General features: G+C 46.5%; 1 protein-coding gene across 14 annotated transcripts in view; it reads right to left on the bottom strand.

The window, feature by feature from the left end:
• The window catches only part of NEO1 (neogenin 1), a 564,730-nt gene that overhangs the window by 19,774 nt on the left and 527,036 nt on the right, over window positions 1-17,920 (bottom strand). The window lies entirely within an intron of this gene.

The raw sequence follows: 17,920 nt of genomic DNA, 5'->3' as shown, positions 1-17,920 counted from the left end.
ATCAGATTTCTTTTGTTTGTTTGAGGCGGGAGGGGGAGGGGGGGGGCTGTGGTGGGCAGCGGAGCCGGAATCAGCGCCTGGGTCTGAAGCCGCTCCTAGGGATTTCTGGAGGAGGAGCAGTTTCAGTTTTAGCTCCCTATCCTTCCGTGCCCTGGAGCTGAGTTTTCTGCAGTGGGCACATTTTTGAGGAATGTGGGTCTCCCCCAAACATTTTATACAGTATAAGTGGCCATCTGATAGCGGGATAGCGTCCTTGCAGTTTGAGCAGCGTTTAAAGCCTGTGGAGCCAGGCATGTCTGAAGCCGCTGCCGCTGACAGGAAATTTTTTTTTTTTTTTTTTTGGATAAAAATGGTAACTAATTATAACTAACAACAAACTAACTAACTAGAAGGGTAATTGTAACAAGAGAAAGGAATTTCCTAACGAGTCTGCTGAGCTCCGTCTCAGGCCGGGGACGGGAGAGAAGGAACTGAGGAGACCGGCCACGCATGCGTACTGTTAAGCTAGACTCACAGTCGGGGGGTGGGCAGCCTCTGCGCATGCATGGCCGGTACGAGTACTGCTGCAAAAATCTCCGAGCAAGGGCGCAGGGACGCACCAGCACCTGGAGTGGAGCACCCACAGGGACATCTCTCGAAGAAGAACTGCAAGTTCACACTACACTCCAGAATTTGGAGGGCTGTCTTACACAGGATTTGGTTCTTATGCTAGACTCAAACACTAGATTACTCAAGAAATGGCCCAAAAGAAAGTTGGAGGGATATGCTGAAGGTCAGGGCTCATTGCTAGCACCATAGTTAAAGAATAAGAAAACTGCAGTCGGTTACTTACCCAAACATGAAGTTGCCCAGACCTATTTGCCCCCAAAACTCCCGTTAGGCGTCACACACCACGTGAATCCAGAATCTTTTAAAGTAGTTAGTACAGCTAGGGCCTCCTGCCTCACTGCATGCAAGTTTGCACATAAAGTATGGTTAAAAAGAAGAATGAAAGCCCTGCTCCCTCCATTCCTATTCACCTGTTTGGATAACAGTCTCTGAGGTGAGGAGGGTGTGAATTTGTGGAGGCAATGTATTCAGAGATCTGCAGTTACAGGGAGTAACCAACCTCTTTCGCATAAAACTGCCTCTGCAGATTCCAGTTCTTGGAACTTAACCTGCAGTATAAGCCTCTTCAGAACCAGGAGACTGGCTAAGGAGAGACTAATTAAAACAGCATCCCTGAAACACTCATCTAATCTACCTTTTTAAAGGCAGCCTTTCAAGTATTTGAAGACTGCTATCTTGTCCCCCCCCTTAACCTCCTTTTTTCCAACTAAACATACCCAGGTCCTTTGCTCATATGGCTTTTGATCATCTTTGTCACTCTCCTCTGGATCCTTTCCAGATTCTCTACACCCCTTGTATATATTGGCAACCAAAACTGGACACAGTACTCCAGCTGAGATGTATGTAAACTGATTGCTCAAGGAAGTCTGAGCTTAGGTCAGGCAAGTGCTGTGACGCTTTACCACACAGTTCTGTCAATGCACGCCAGCCTTCATCTGGAATTCCCCTCCTATGCCTAGCCTTGGTCTTCTCTTGAGAAGAGAATGAGTTCTTTGTCCCCCTTTTGGAGCTCCACTTCAGGTGTACACACGCCCCACGTGCCTTTGATCAGGGTTTTTCGTTAGCAGAGCCCATTTGGCCTGAGCACATACTCCAGACAGCCTCATGCGCTGTGTTGAGGATATACAGAGCTGTATGGGTGAATGACCCTTATTTCCTTCTCTATGGTGAAGTCCTGCAAGACAAAACTCTGAATCAGAGGGGAAGGAGGGCAGACAGTGGAGCACCCATAGGGACACGCATCTCAAAGAACTCCAATTACTGCACAAAGTGAGTAACCTCTTCTTCTTCTTCAAGTAGTGTCCCTACGGGTCCTCCACTTCAGGTGATTCCCAAGCAATATCATTAGAAGGAGGAAGGAGCTTCAGAGCTGGATCTAACACTGAAGATAGAATTGCAATGCCAACCAAAACCTCTGAACTGAACGCATGAACCAATGTATAATGTTTAGAGAAAGTATGTACTGAGATCCAGCTTGCAGTTCTACAGATTTCAAGAACTGGAACATCTTTCAATATTCCCACTGAGGTAGACTAGGGCCTTGTTGAATGGGGTAGAACTCAAGGAGGACGCTGAATGCTGGCAGCCTCATAACAAGAGATAATATACCCCGAGATCCATCTTGACCGTTTTTGGGTGAAAACTGTGGATCCTTAGGATCTGTCCACGAAAGAAACAGTCTGAGAGACTTTCTAAACAGTTGGGATCTGTCCAGATAGAAGTTAAATACCCTTTTAACGTCCAAGGTATGGAGGACAGTTTCCTCTCTAGTCTGGTGTGACTTTGGGATAAAAACTGGAAGAAAAATAACCTGGTTAATACGAAATTCAGAAGATACTTTAGAAAGAAACTTAGGATGTGGCTGCAATTAAAATTTTGTCCTTGAAGAAAAATGTAGAAGGAGGATCTGCCATTGAAATTCCCATTTCTCCAACTTTCCTGGCAGAAGTGATGGCCACCAAAAAAGCCTCTTTCATTGATAGCTCAAATAGAGAACACACAGTGTCTCAAAGGGAGGTTTCATAAGGGAATTAAGAATCAAGTTTAAGGGTGGGCCCTTTAATTTGCAGAAAGCGATTAATCAATCCCTTGATGAATCTTGCTGTTGTGGGGTAGGCAAATAGTGAGAATCCCTCTACCAGTGAATGAAAGGCTGTGATAGCCACCAAGTGAAACTTGATGGAACTCAGAGAAACACTTATCTTTTTTTACATTCCGACAGGTAATTGAGAACAGCAGAGAGGAAAACTGCCCCTGGGCACACCAGTGGTGGAATCTCTTCCATTTTCAATGTTAAGTTTTTCAGGTAGATATCTTCCTGCTCTTTAACAATACCTGTTGTACTTCTGCTGAAATCTCCAGTCCCAAGAACCATCAGGGAGCCAAGCTCTGAGCTGAAACATTCTCAAGTTGAGATGAAGAGTCTGACTGGAATCAAAATGGTTGGAAGTCTCAATGGTGGACAAGAAATGAGGCGTATCAGGTAAGGATTCCACATGTGTCTCTGCCAAGTTGGTACAACTAGAATGATTCTGACTTTTCGTGTTTAATCTTGTTCAACACACTGAGGATCATTGGTTTTGGGGAGTATACCTTAAGAAGACCCCTCGTCCAAAAAATGAGGAAGGTGTCTCCTAGGGATTGGGATCCAGTCCATATCTGAAGCAGAATTTCTTGCACTTCCTGTTGGTGGTGATGGCAAAGTCCACCTCTGGAAGCCCCCAAGTGAAAAGAATATGTCTGAGAATTCGAGAGTCTGAGCCCCCGTTGGAATATAGGGAGTGCCTGCTCAGATTGTCAGACATTGTGTTTTGTATGCCTGGAAGGTAACAGGTTGATATGAGGGTGTGATTGTTTATATACCGGGCTGTCAAAACTATAAAGGGAAGGGTAACAGCTGTCCTGTGTACAGTACTATAAAATCCCTCCTGGCCAGAGACTCCAAAATCCTTTTCCCTGGAAAGGGTTAAGAAGCTCAGGTAACCTGGCTGGCATCTGACCAAAGGACCAATAAGGGGACAAGATACTTTCAAATCTTGGGGGGGGGGAGGTTTTTGTTTGTGTTCTTTGTTTTGGGAGTGTGTTCGCTCTCGGGACTGAGAGGGACCAGACATCAATCCAGGTTCTCCACATCTTTCTAAACAAGTCTCTCCTATTTCAAACTTGTAAGTAAATAGCCAGGCAAGGCATGTTAGTTTTCCTTTGTTTTCTCAACTTGTAAATGTACCTTTTACTAGAGTGTTTATCTTTGTTTGCTGTACGTTGAACCTAAGACTAGAGGGGAGTCCTCTGAGCTCTTTAAGTTTGATTACCCTGTAAGGTTAATTTCCATACTGATTTTACAGAGATGATTTTTACCTTTTTCTTTAATTAAAAGCCTTCTTTTTAAGAACCAGATTGATTTTTCCTTGTTTTAAGATCCAAGGGGTTTGGATCTTGATTCACCAGGAGTTGGTGAGAGGAAGGAGGGGGAATGGTTAATTTCTCCTTGTTTTAAAATCCAAGGGGTTTGGATCTGTATTCACCAGGGAATTGGTGAAGGTTTTTCAAGGCTTCCCAGGGAGGGAATCCATTGAAAATGGTGGCAGCGGAACCAGAGCTAAGCTGGTAGTTAAGTTTAGAAGTTTTCATGCAGGCCCCTACATTTGTACCCTAAAGTTCAAAGTGGGGATACAGCCTTGACACGGGCATATTGCTTTACAAAAGTACAAGTCATAGCAGTTGAAGACAACTTCTTTCCGATGCCTGGGGGCTTATTTGAAACCTGGAGATGAGGTTTGTTAGGGTCATAAACCTGTCAACAGGTAGGTAAGCCCCGGCTGTTACAGCATCCAGAGACATCTCTATGAAATGTATCTACTATACTGAGGTCAGAATGGATTTTTCCATGTTGAGTTGAAGACCTAACCTGTAGAATAGAGACACTGTTTTCTGTACTGCAGAAAGAACTTTGTGGTACAATGAGTCCTTAAGCAGCCAATCATCGAGGTAAGGGAAGATGATTACACCTAGCTGTCATAGGTGAGCGGCTACCACTGATATAACCTCTGAGAACACCCAGAGGCTGAATGGAAGCAATCAATACTGGAAGTGATCCTGGTTGACTATAAAACAAAGAAACCTCTTGTGAGGGGGTGAAATGCAATGTGAAAAAATGCATGATCAAGGGCCAAAAACTTATCCCTGGAATCTAATGATGGAACTATAGCTGTGAGAGTCACCATCCTAAATTTATGTGATATCACAAAGGTGTTTAGGAGTCTGAAATCTGGTATCGGTCTCCATCCCATGTTATTTTTAGGGATCAGAAAATACTTGGACTATAATCCCTTCCCCTGTGGTGGACTAGAGCTGTATCTATGGCCCTATGTGTAAAACAGAGATGACTTCCTGTTCCAATAATGGTCATGAGATGGGTCCCTGAAAAGGGATGGAGAAGGAGGGTGGTTGGGGGGTGTGGGGTTTAAAATAGATAGAGTAACCTGATTTTACAACCTTTATGACCCAATTGTCAGATGTAATCTGTTTCTCAGGTCAAAAGCTAGGACAATCAATCTCTAAAGGGTGGGAGGGAGGTAGGCTGATGAAGCTGAAGATTCCCAAGGGGGGAAAATTCTGGGCCATTGACAAAACCTTTAAAATTGACACTTGGTCGCAGATTTAGGTGGTTCTGTAGATCTAGGACAGGTAGAGAGCTAGACCGGTCAGGATTTCTATGTGGTTTGAGTTCTACTAAATTTCCTCTGCTTTGCAGGTGTGTAAGGCCCTCAAGTCCTTCAAGGTAAGAAGAGATTCATTGGTGGAATCTGAAAAAAGTTTAAGTCCATCAAAAGAGTGGTCTTGGACAGAGAGTCCAGAGGAGAGCAACAAAAATGATAAAAGGTTTACAAAACCTGACCTATGAGGAAAGATTAAAAAATCTGGGTGTGTTTAGTCTTGAGAAATGAAGACTGAGAGGAGACTTGTTAACGGTCTTCAAATATGTTATGGGCTGTTATAAAGAAGACTGTGATCAATTGTTCTCCATTCCACAGAAGGTAGGACAAGCAGCAGTGGGCTTAATCTGCAGAAAGGAAAATTTAGGTTAGATATTAGGAAAAGCTTTATAACTGTAAGGGTAGTTACGCTCTGGAATAGGCTTCCAAAGGAGGTTGTGGAATCCCTGTCATTGGAGGTTTTTAAAAATGGGTTGGAGAAATACCTTCAGGGATGCTCTAGATTTACTTGGCTACACCACAATGCAAGCAGCCAGACTTGATAATTTCTTGAGGTCCCTTCCAACCGTACAGTTTTATGATTCTTTGACATCAGAGTTTGGTAATTTGCGATCCTGAATTGCAGGGTTGCTGAAGATTACCTTGTGACTGAAGAGATAGTCGCTTTTGGTCCCTATCATAAAGCTGTAGGCTTTTTATGGTGTCTACTATGCTGGTTAACTGCCTCAACAACTGAAGACTTTGGTGAAGGATGGGAAAATTAAAATTCTGATTTTTTTGCTGGCACATAATACTTTTTGTCTGCCCATTTACAAATAACTGGTGCTATAATCAGTCTGCCAGATGGTTTTAGCAGAATCCTCATTCATGGGTCAAGCCACTCATCCAGAAGGTGTTGCATACAGGATGTCCAAAAGTTTATGTTGTGACTCCTGGACATCCTCTAGTCTAATGGGATATGGAGAAAGTCAGCAATGCTCTTCATGAGCTCCTGAAATTGCTTGAAATCGTCCACCAAAGGCAGTGGTGGGCATTACAGCCTTATCTGGAAATATTCCACCTGAGGTCGCACTTGAAAGTCTCCTTTAGAGGTTCAGACTGTTAAGGAGGATGTGGTGGATCAGGCACACGTCTCGCTCTATGTTTTCCATGAGAGAAATTAGGAGATATTGAGAACTGCTGGAGATAAAAAGCCCACGGATCCCAAAAAGACCACGGAGGGAGCCATGCTGCTCATACCAGTGAGGCAGGGCTTGAGATAGGGAAATTCCAAGAGAAAAGCTTCAAGGGTAGGTGACAGGTGAGTAGTACCTTCCACGGTAGATGGGAAATTCATGGACAGAAATCTGAGAATCTGAGGAATCCCCCTCAACATAATCCAAAGGTGGGGTGGGTAATGGAGTTGGGGATCATTGTCCATCCTGTGCGGTAGGTACCGGAGAATTGGGAGGCACTTTTTCCGTAACTGGTGTTCTTTGAGATGTGTTGTTCATGTCCATTCCATATTAGGTGTGTGTGCTGGCCACATGCACTGGGGCTGGAAGTTTTTCCCCTTAGCAGTATTTGTAGGGGACTGGCTCTGGTGCCCTCTGGAGTAGCGCCCACATGGCGCGGTATAAGGGGCGTCGCTGGGTCCCCCCACCCTCAACTCCTTCTTGCCAGAAACTCCGACAGTCGGGAAGAAGGGCGAGCTATGGAATGGAGATAAGCAACACATCTCGAAGAACACCAGTTACGGAAAAGGTAACTGTCTTTTCTTCTTCGAGTGCTTGCTCATGTCCATTCTATATTAGGTGACTCCCAAGCAGTACCCCTGGAGGCGGGTAGGAGTTCACGGACGTGTAGATTGCAACACAGCTCTGCCAAACCCAGCGTTGTCTCTGGCCTGCTGAGTGATGGCATGATGCGCTGCAAATGTGCGGACACAGGACCACGTCACGGTTCTACAGATCTCCTGGATAGGGATGTGCGCCAGGAAAGCCACCGAGGATGCCTGAGCTCTAGTCAAGTGGGCTCTGACAATCGGCGGTGATGGGACCCCTGCCAGACCGTAACAGGTCCATATGCAAGAGGTGATCTAGTTGGAAATCCTCTGTGAAATCATCCTATCTGCTGTGGCGATGAAGAGCTGAGTCGATTTACAGAAAGGCTTGGTATGCTCTAGGTAAAAAGCTAGCACCCTTCGGACGTCCAGGGCATGCAGCCGCCTCTCCTCACTGGTCTTGAGTAGCTTAGGACAGAACACCAGGAGGAAGATGCCCTGATTCATATGGAAGGTAGACACTACCTTCGGCAGGAAGGCCGGGTGAGGCCTCAGCTGGACCTTGTCTTTGTAGAATATCGTGTATGGCGGTTCTGAGGTCAAGGCTTTAATCTCAGAGACTTGCCTCGCCGATGTCACCACCACCAGGAAAGCGACCTTCCATGACAGGTGGGAAAGGGAGCAGGAGTCCAGCGGTTCAAAGTGCAGGCCTGTGAGTCTGGAGAGGACCAAGTTAAGATCCCACTGTGGGACAGGGGTACGTACCTGTGGGACGAGTCTCTCAAGGCCTCTCAAGAATCTGACCATTATGTAATAAGAAAACACCGTCTGGCCTTGGATTGGTGGATGAAAAGCAGAGATGGCCATGAGATGCACTCTAATGGAAGAGTGTGCCAGGCCCTGGTTCCTCAGATGAAGCAGGTAGTCTAAGATAGACTGTACGGAAGAGCACGAGGGAGAGATGCCACACTTGGATGCCCAGCGGGAAAACCTTGTCCACTTGGCCAGGTAAGTCAGTCTGGTTGAGGGCTTCCTGCTTCCCAGGAGGACCTGTTGGACCTCATCCATGCCAAGAGGAGGAGGGTCATGAGGTTGGGGTGCAGGAGTTGATCCTTGTCCTGTGACAGTACGTCCGGCTGGTTGAGCAGGGTCCAGGGAGGGGCTGCTGCGAGGTTCATAAGCATGCCGAACAAGTGCTGGCGAGGCCACGCTGGGGCGATCATGATAATCTGTGTCTTATCTTTTTTGAACTTTGCTAGGACCTGCTGATGAGAGGAATTGGAGGGAATGCGTACATCAAGTTTCCTGACCACGACAGGAGGAAGGCATTGGAGTGGGAGTCTTTGCCCAGGCCTTGCCACGAACAAAACTGGTGGCATTTCCTGTTTAGCCTGGTGGTGAACATGTCTACTTGAGAGTTCCCTCTGGAAGATCATACAGGCTACCTCCGGGTGGAGTGTCCATTCGTGGTGAGAGGAGAAGTCCCTGCTGAGCCAATCCATTATGTGTTCTTGACACCAGGGAGGTGACAAGCTTCCAGATGGATTTTGTGGCTGATGCAGAAGTCCCAGAGATGGAGTGTCTCTTGGCAGAGAGTCGACAAATGTGCTCCCCCTTGCCTGTTGATGTAGAACATTGAGGCCATGTTGTCGGTCAGGACTCTCACCACCTTTCCCAACAGGTGAGGTAGGAAGACTCCGCATGCCAAGTGGACCGCCCCGAGTTCTTTGACGTTTATATGTAACGTCATCTCCTCCGGGGACCACATACCCTGGGTCTGGAGGTCTCCGAGGTGTGCATCCCAACCAAAGTCCGAGGTGTCCGATACCAACTTGATGGAGTGATGGGGGGTGTCGAACGGAACCCCCTCTAGGACCGTTGTTTGATCGGTCCACTATCGCAGTGAGGCGAGTACCGCCGGGGGAATGGTAACGACCTTGTTCAGGTGATCTCTGGACTGGGAATAGACCATCGCCAACCATTGCTGCAGGAGTTGCATCCGGAGCTTGGCATGGCGGACAATGTATGTGCACATTGCCATGTGACTCAGTAGGCACAGGCAAACCCTAGCCATAGTCAGGGGGAACGCGGAGACTTCTGTGATGGGATCTGTCAACATCTGGAATCTTTCTAGAGGCAGGAACGCTCTGGCACAGGTAGAGTCAAGCACCGCTCCAATGACCTCTATCCTCTGCACCGGAACTAACGTAAACTTTTTTTCATTCACCACTAGGCCCAGGGAACGACACATGTGTCTTGCAGCACTGTTACATACTACTGGACCTGAGAGCTGGAGTTACCCTTGACTAGCTAGTCGTTGAGGTACTGGTAGCTCTGGATACCCTGATGCCTGAGGATACCCCGACATGCATTTGGTAAACACTCTGCGTGCTGTCGCCAGGCCAAATGGGGGGAGGGATAGCTCAGTGGTTTGAGCATTGGCCTACTAAACCTAGGGTTGCAAGTTCAATCCTTGAGGGGGCCATTTATCACTGGGGGGAGGGACAGCTCAGTGGTTTGAGCACTGGCCTGCTAAACCCAGGGTTGTGAGTTCAATCCTTGAGGGAGCCATTTGGGGATTGGTCCTGCTTTGAGCAGGGGGTTGGAAGGGACCTCAGGAAGTCATCTAGTCCAACCCTAATAATCTATGATTCTATGAAACAGGAGGATGGCAAACTGATAGTGGTGGAGGCCCACCATACACCAGAGGAAGCGTCTGTGACCTTGAAAGATTGTTATGTGGGACTATGCGTCCTCTAAGTCAAGGGTGGCATACTAGTCTCCCGGATCCAGGGAGGGGATGATAGACACCAGGGAGACCATGCAGAACTTTTGCTTCTTTAGATACTTGTTGAGGTCCCTCAGGTCCAGGATGGGCTGCAGACCGTCCTTAGCCTTTGGGATTAAGAAGTACCAGAAATAGAACCCCTTGTTCCTGAACTTGAGAGGAACTTCTTCCACTGCACCCAATTGCAGCAACCCCTTTACCTCCTGCACCAGGAGACTCTCATGAGAAGGGTCCCTGAAGAGGGCCAGGGAAGGGAGGTCAAAGAGGGGGGTAGAAATAAACTGTAGGGTATAACCCTCCACCACAGTATTGAGGACCCAGCAGTCTAAAGTTATAGTGGTTCAGGCACGGAGAAAAAAAGAAAGGTGGTTGGAGAACAGCGGGACAGATGGATCCAGGGTATAGTCTGGTAGGTCGCCCTCAAGCGCACCCTCTAAATGCTCGCTTGCCCCCCTGCTTATTGCAGGTCGAGCCCAACTGGGCAGATGGTGGAGGTGGGTGGTTCGGGCGGTGCTTGTAGCCCCTACTCTTCTTATGGGGGGGTCTCCTGGTGGGGTTGACTCCCTTGGCCCTGAGATTGTTGTGGTTTGAACCACTTACAGGCTGGACCGGGAACATACAGCCCCAGAGTTTTCAGAGTAGTACGGGAGTCCTTAAGGCCATGCAGTTTACTGTCCGTCTGCTCTGCAAACAGGGCCTGGCCGTCGAAGGGGGGGGTCCTTCATCAATTGCTGAGCCTCCGTTGATAGACTTGAGAGGAGCAGCCAGGACGCCCTTCACATGGAGATGGATGAGGCTATGGTGCGAGCCGTGGAGTCTGCTGCATCCGAGGCTGCTTTGAGGGCCGCTCCCGCTGCAGCCGTGCCCTCTTTGAGGATCGCCCGGAATTCCTTCCAGGACCCTTCAGGCAGCAAGACCTCAAATTTGGACATAGACTGCCACATATTGTAGTCATAGCAGCCAAGGAGGGCTTGGTGGTTGGCCACTCTCAACTGAAGGCTGGAAGACGAATACATTTTTCGCCCAAACAGATCCAGTCTTTTCAAGTCTTTATTCTGGGGCGTAGCTCTGGGTTGACCCTGCCTCTCCATCTGGTTATTGGCCTCAACTATGAGGGAGGAAAGATAGGAATATGGCAAGAAACCACCTTGGCTTAATCAGGAGATCTCCAATGATCTAAAACTCAAAAAAGAGTCCTACGAAAAGTGGAAACTCAGTCAAATTACAAAGAATCATAGAATATTAGGGTTGGAAGAGACCTCAGGAGGTCATCTAGTCCAACCCCCTGCTCACAGCAAGACCAACACCAACTAAATCATCCCAGCCAGGGCTTTGTCAAGCTGGGCCTTAAAAACCTCTAAGGATGGAAATTCCACCACCTCCCTAGGAAACCCATTCCAATGCTTCACCACCCTTCTAGTGAAATACTGTTTCCTAATATCCAACCTAGACCTCCCCCACTCCAGCTTGAGACCATTGTTTCTTGTTCTGTCATCTGCAACCACTGAGAACAGCCGAGCTCCATCCTCTTTGAAACCCCCATTTCAGGTAGTTAAAGGCTGCTTTCAAATCCCCCCTCACCCTTCTCTTCTGCAGACTAAATAAGCCCAGTTCCCTCAGCCTCTCCTCGTAAGTCATGTGCCCCAGCCGCCTGATCATTTTCGTTGCCCTCCGCTGGACTCTCTCCAATTTGTCCACATCCCTTCTGTACTGGGGGGGACCAAAACTGGACACAATACTCCAGGTATGAACTCACCAATGTCGAATAGAGGGGAATAATCACTTCCCTCGATCTGCTGGCAATGCACCTACTAATACAGCCCAATATGCCATTAGCCTTCTTGGCAACAAGGGCACACTGCTGACTCATATCCAGCTTCTCATCCATTATAATCCCCAGGTTCTTTTCTGCAGAACTGCTACCTAGCCAGTCGGTCCCCAGCCTGTAGTGGTGCATGGGATTCTTCCTTCCTAAGTGCAGGACTCTACACTTATCCTTGCTGAACCTCATCAGATTTCTTTTGGCCCAATCCTCCAATTTGTCTAGGTCACTCTGGACCCTATCCCTACCCTCCAGTGTGTCTACATCTCCCCCCAGCTTAGTGTCATCTTCAAACTTGCTGAGGATGCAATTCATCCCATCATCCAGATTATTAATAAAGATGTTGAACAAAACTGGCCCCAAGACCGACACCTGGGGCACTCTGCTTGATACTGGCTGCCAACTAGACATCAAGCTGTTGATCACTACCTGTTGAGCCTGATGATCTAGCCAGATTTCTATCCATCTTATAATCCAATCCATACTTCTTTAACTTGCTGGCAAGAATACTATGGGAGACCATATCAAAAGCTTTGCTAAAGTCAAGATATATCATGTCCACCACTTTTCCCATATCCACAGAGCCAGTTATCTCATCATAGAAGGCAATCAGGTTGGTCAGGCATGACTTGTCCTTGGTGAATCCATGTTGACTGTTCCTGATCACCTTCCTCTCCTCCAAGTGCTTCAAAATGGATTCCTTGAGGACCTGCTCCATGATTTTGCCGGGGACTGAGGTGAGGCTGACCGGTCTGTAGTTCCCTGGGTTCTCTTTCTTCCCTTTTTAAAATATGGGCACTATATTTGCCTTTTTCCAATCGTCTGAGACCTCCCCCGATCGCCACGAATTTTCAGAGATAATGGCCAATGGCTCTGCAATCACATCAGCCAACTCCCTCAGCACCCTTGGATGCATTAGATGTGGACCCATGGACTTGTGAATGTCCAGCTTTTCTAAGTTCTTAACCTGTTCTTTCACCACTGAGCACTCACGCCCTCCCCATATTGTGTTGCCCAGTGCAGCAGTTTGGGAGCTGACCTTGTCTGTGAAAACCAAGGCAAAAAAAGAATTGAGTACTTCAGTTTTTTCCACATCATCTCTCACTATGTTGCCTCCCCCATTCATTAAGGGTCCCACACTTTCCCTGACATTCTTCTTGTTGCTAACATACCCCAAGAAACCCTTCTTGTTACTCTTAACATCCCTTGCTAGCTGCAACTCCAAGTATGATTTGTCCTTCCTGATTTCACTCCTGCATGCCTGAGCAATATTTTTATACTCCTCCCTAGTCATCTGTCCAAATTTCCACTTCTTGTAAGCTTCCTTTTTGAGTTTAAGCTCACCAAAGATTTCACTGTTAAGCCAAGCTGTTCGCCTGCCATATTTGCTTTTCTTTTTGCACATCAGGATGGTTTATTCCTGTGCCCTCAATAAGGCTTCTTTAAAATACAGCCAGCTCTTGTGGATTCCTTTCCCCCTCATATTAGCCTCCCAGGGGATCCTGCCCATGAGTTCCGTAAGGGAGTCTAAGTCTGCTTTTCTGAAGTCCAGGGTCTGGATTTTGCTACTCTCCTTTCTTCCTTTTGTCAGGATCCTGAACTCAACCATCTCATGGTCACTGCTGCCTAGTTTGCCATCCACTTCTACTTCCCTACCAATTCTTCCCTGTTTGTGAGCAGCAGGTCAAGAGGAGCACAGCCCCTAGTTGGTTCCTCCAGCACTTGTACCAGGAAGTTGCCCCAACACTCTCCAAAAATGTCCTGGATTGTCTGTGCATTGCTGTATTGCTCTCCCAGCAGATGTCAGGGTCGCCCATTAGAACCAGAGCCTGTGATCTGGAAACTTCACTTAGTTGTTCGAAGAAAGCCTCATCTATCTCATCCTTCTGATCTGGTGGTCTATAGCACACGCCCACCACGACATCACCCTTGTTGCTCTCGCCTCTAAACTTAACCCAAAGACTCTCATCAGGCTTTTCTCCAGTTTCATGCTGGAGCTCTGAGCAATCATACTGCTTTCTTACATACAATGCAACTCCTCCACATCTCCTCCCGTACCTGTCCTTCCTGAACAGTTTATACCCATCCATGACAGTGCTCCAGTCATGTGAACTGCCCCACCAAGTTTCTATTATTCCAATCACATCATAGTTCCTTGATTGTGCCAGGACTTTCAATTCTTCCTGCTTGTTTGCCAGGCTTCTTGCGTTCATGTACAGGCACCTAAGATAACTAGCCGATTACCCTACTTTCTCAGTACGAATCAGGCAGCTTCCAGTCTTGTACCCTCCTCCTTGTGTTTCCTCCCGGTATCCCACTTCCCCACTTACCTCTGGGCTTAGGTCACCATTCCCTAGCGAACCTAGTTTAAAGTCTTCCTCACTAGGTTAGCAAGCCTGCCTGCGAAGATGCTCTTCCCTCTCTTTGTTAGGTGGATCCCATCTCTTCCTAGCAATCCTTCTTCCTGGAATAACATCCCATGGTCGGAGAATCCAAAGCCCTCTCTCCAACACCACCTGCGTAAGCACGCATTCAACTCCACAATTCAATGGTCCCTACCTGGGCCTTTTCCTTCAACAGGAAGGATGGATGAAAACATGAATTGCGCCTCAAATGCCTTTATCCTTCTTCCCAGAGCCACGTAGTCTGCAGTGATCTGCTCAAGGTCATTCTCGGTAGTACCATTGGTGCCCATGTGGAGAAGTAGGAAGGGATAGTCCGAGGTCTTGATCAGTCTTGGCAGACACTCCGTCATATCCTGGATTCTAGCTCCAGGCAAGCAGCACATTTCTTGAGTCTCCGGGTCTGGTCAGCAGATGGATGACTCCTTCCCCCACCCGTCCTGGCCACCACCACCCGTCTCCTCCTTTTGGGAGTGGTGGTCCTGGAACCCCTATCCCTAGGACAATGCATCCCATGCCTTCTGACCAATAGGGTCTCCTTCTGATCCCATCCCTTCTCCTTCTGTGCAGAGAGCCTGAAAATGGTTTTGCACCTCTATCTGCATTGGGGGTACATAGGTTCTCCTCTTTCTTCTTCTGGAGGTCACATGCTGCCAATATTCTTCAAAGGATGAATATAAACAAATAACACAAGTATGTAGGGACAAAAGTAGAAAAGCCAAGGCACAAAATGAGATCAAACTAGCTAGGGACATAAAAGGAAACAAGAAAACATTCTACAAATACATTAGAAGCAAGAGGAAGATGAAGGACAGAGTTGGCCCGTTACTCAATGAGGGGGGAAAGACAATAACAGAAAATGTGGAAATGGCATAGGTGCTTAATGACTTCTTTGTTTCAGTTTTCACTAATAAGGTTGGTGGCAATTGGACATCTAACATAGTGAATGCCAGAGAAAATAAGATAGGATCAAAGTCTAAAATAGGGAAAGAATAAGTCAAAAATTACTTAGACAAGTTAGATGTCTTCCAATCACCAGGGCCTGATGAAATGCATCCTAGAATACTCAAGAACCTGACTGAGGAGATATCTGAACCATTAGCAATTATCTTTGAAAAGTCATGGAAGACGGGAGACATTCCAGAAGACTGGAAAAGGGCAAATATAGTGCCCATCTATAAAAAAGGAAATAAGGACAACCTGGGGAATTACAGACCAGTCAGCTTAACTTCTGTACCCGGAAAGCTAATGAAGCAACAAATTAAGCAATCAATTTGCAAACACCTAGAAGATAAAAAGGTGATAAATAACAATCAGCATGGATTTGTCAAGAACAAATCGTGTCAAACCAACCTGATAGCTTTCTTTGACAGGGTAACAAGCCTTGTAGATAGGGAGGAAGCGGTAGATGTGGTATATCTTGACTTTAGTAAGGCTTTTGATGCTGTCTCGCATGACTTTCTCATAAACAAACTAGGGAAATACAACCTAGATGGAGTTACTATAAGGTGGGTGCATAACTGGTTGGAAAATCATTTCCAAAGAATAGTTATCAGTGGTTCACAGTCATGCTGGAAGAGCATAACGAGTGGGTCCTGCAGGGATTGGTTCTGGGTCTGGTTCTGTTCAATATCTTCATCAATGATTTAGATAATGGAACAGAGAGTACACTTATAAAGTTTGCGGACGATACCAAGCTGGGAGGGGTTGCAAGTGCTTTGGAAGATAGGATTAAAATTCAAAATGATCTGGACAAACTGGAGAAATGGTCTGAAGAAAACAGGATGAAATTCAATAACGACAAATGCAAAGTAATCCATTTAGGAAGGAACAATCAGTTGCACACATACAAAATGGAAAATGACTGCCTAGGAAGGAGTACTGCAGAAAGGGATATCGGGGTCATAGTGGATCACAAGCGAAATATGAGTCAACAGTGTAACGCTGTTACAAAAAAAGCAAACACCATTCTGGGATGTATGAGCCGGAATATTGTAATCAAGACAGAAGAAGTAATTCTTCTGCTCTACTCTGTGCTGATTAGGCCTCAACTGGAGTATTGTGTCCAGTTCTGGGCGCCACATTTCAGGAAAGATGTAGACAAATTGGAGAAAGTCCAGAGAAGAGCAACAAAAATGATTAAAGGTCTAGAAAACATGACCTATGAGGGAAGATTGAAAAAATTAGGTTTGTTTAGTCTGGAGAAAAGAGAAGACAGAGAGGACATGATAACAGCTTTCAAGTACATAAAAGGTTGTTACAAGGAGGAGGGAGAAAAGTTCTTCTTAACCTCTGAGGATAGGACAAGAAGCAAAGGGCTTAAATTGCAGCAAGGGCTGTTTAGGTTGGACATTAGGAAAAACTTCCTGACTGTCAGAGTGTTTAAGTATCGGAATAAATTGCCTAGGGAAGTTGTGGCCCTTGGAGAAGTTGAAAGTCTTCAATGAACCCCCCAGTACCAGAATAGCTTGGAGCCTCAATGGTACTTGCTTTGGAACCTGAGGTCTGCAAAATGGTCACTCCATGAGATGACCAAGGTTTCTCTGAAGATGGCTTTCAAGTGGGAGATCTAGAGCTCCTCTTCCTTGGAGTCTTATCAGTACCCTCCATGGTCTTATCTCATGATGCTCTTGGTGATTGGGATATGGATGTTGACAGGGCACTAAATGTGCTTGAAGGCAGGTGTACAGAGGGATTCTTAAAGCCTGGATCAGAGGCAGGTCTCAGGGCTTACTCTGTCATGAGCAACCTGAACTGAATTTGCCTCTTTTTCCTAAATCTGCTTTTAAAAGACGTGCAGATCTTGGCTAGTATGTGGGAGTCTCCCAAACAGTGGAGGTATCAAGAATAGTCATCACTAACTGGGATGGATTCCTGGCAGGAAAGGTGGTGCTTGAAGCCTGGAGATCCTGGCATACCCTAGCAACAATGACCCCCCCTAAAGATAGCCCCTCAGCAACAAAGGCGGTGGTGGTGGGTGGGGTTTAATAGAAAAATCCTCCAATAAAAACAGAATTCAAAACAAGCAAACTAGATAAACTACTAAACTAAACTGAACTATCATACAAACTAAACTAAAAGGGCTAAACTACAGGCTGTGCTAAAGTGGACATGCAAGATGCTCTGTCTCAGGGTGAAGAGCAGTTGATATGGTGGTTAGCCCATGCAGCTCTATATATCCTCTGTACAGGGCATGAGAATGTCTGGAGCATGTGTGCGGACCAAATGGTCACTACCACTGAAAATCTCCGATCAAAGGCGCATGAGGACCTGAAGTGGAGAACGCATAGGGACGCTACTCAAAGAAAAATGCATATTGTGCTGACTTGTGCCTGACAACGGCATATAGTGGTTTTGTGATAAAGACAAATGTTTGTGGAAACCAGCATAAGACCAAACTTATATTTACCTATGACCTGAGCCAAGATCTCAGTAATTCTCCGAAGACTGAAGACCAGTAAAACTGGTGGCAAAGTTTCCTCTGCTCTCAGAGACATTGTTTGAAACTGCAAGTATTGTTTGATAAAAGAACTGTTTTTACAATATTCTGGAGCAATGGGGAAAATAGCATGGCCCCATTGCATGGTGCTACAGTTAGTGCACTTCCCTCAATCATCAGAACCTGGTAGTCAGGAATATACACAGATACCAAAGGTAACCAACCAGGCACCCACAAACTAACCCTTATTTGAAACTTGATATTTTTTCCCTAATGGGATGTCTGGCAGCTGGTGTACAGTCTACACACTGAAAGACAAAAAGCAGTAGGAAGCATCCAAAATGAGAGTCTGCTTGACCAGGCCCACTGAACCTCAGCTTCTA

Source organism: Chrysemys picta, chromosome 10 (genome assembly GCF_011386835.1).
Source record: "Chrysemys picta bellii isolate R12L10 chromosome 10, ASM1138683v2, whole genome shotgun sequence".
Classification (NCBI taxonomy): Eukaryota; Metazoa; Chordata; order Testudines; family Emydidae; genus Chrysemys; species Chrysemys picta.
This window is presented reverse-complemented; position numbering and strand designations above follow the sequence as displayed.